The 1081-nt window shown below is 44.7% G+C and overlaps 1 pseudogene; it reads left to right on the forward strand.

Annotated features, from left to right (window-relative positions):
* The first annotated feature begins 271 nt into the window (after positions 1 to 271).
* LOC125182481 (U2 spliceosomal RNA) lies at positions 272 to 380 on the forward strand (annotated as a pseudogene).
* The last annotated feature ends 701 nt before the right edge of the window (positions 381 to 1081 follow it).

Raw genomic sequence — 1081 nt, forward strand, 5'->3', positions numbered from 1 at the left:
CTTGAATATTCTGATAAGCTCTTTGTGTTTTCTAAGCATCGTGCTCTTTTTATTTTATTTTATTTTATTTTATTTTATTTTATTTTATTTTATTTTATTTTATTTTATTTTATTTTATTTTATTTTATTTTATTTATTTTCTGATTAAGCCACAGTCACCTTTCCAGTAAGTCCTAATCATCCACCACTTTAAATTCTGAAAACTTAACCTATTGAAGTCAGTGGGAATCATTCTCTAGCATGTAAACAGAAACATTCTCGGAACAGAAACATCGCTTCTCGGCCTTTTGGCTAAGATCAAGTGTAGTATCTGTTCTTATCAGTTTAATATCTGATACGTCCTCGATGAGAGGACTTTATATTAAACGGGGAAACTCGACTGCATAATTTGTGGTAGTGGGGACTGCGTTCGCGCTCTCCCCTATAGTAAATTTTTTTTTCTTTCCATCATTTATTGGCAGTCCTGGCTATTGGGGGAGGTCCCAGTTGACTGGCGGCTAGCCAATGTGACGCCCATCTATAAGAAGGGCTGCAGGGCTGACCCGGGGAACTATAGGCCTGTTAGTTTGACCTCAGTGCCAGGAAAGCTCATGGAGCAGATTATCTTGAGCGTCATCACGCGACACTTGCAGGGCAAGCAGGTGATCAGGCGCAGTCAGCATGGGTTTATGAAAGGCAGGTCCTGCTTGACGAACCTGATCTCCTTCTATGACCAAGTGACGCGCTTGGTGGATGAGGGAAAGGCTGTGGATGTGGTTTACCTTGACCTCAGTAAGGCTTTTGACACAGTTCCCCACAACATTCTCCTCAAGAAACTGGCTGCTCGTGGCTTGGACTGGCGTACGCTTCGCTGGGTTAGAAACTGGCTGGATAGCCGGGCCCAGAGAGTTGTGGTGAATGGAGTCAAATCTGGTTGGAGGCCGGTCACTAGTGGTGTCCCCCAGGGCTCGGTACTGGGGCCGGCCCTCTTTAATATCTTTATTGATGATCTGGATGAGGGCGTCCAGTGCACCCTCAGTAAGTTTGCAGATGACACCAAGCTAAGTGCGTGTGTCGATCTGCTCGAGGGCAGGAAGGGTCT

This window comes from Anser cygnoides, chromosome 1 (assembly GCF_040182565.1).
Source record: "Anser cygnoides isolate HZ-2024a breed goose chromosome 1, Taihu_goose_T2T_genome, whole genome shotgun sequence".
Classification (NCBI taxonomy): Eukaryota; Metazoa; Chordata; class Aves; order Anseriformes; family Anatidae; genus Anser; species Anser cygnoides.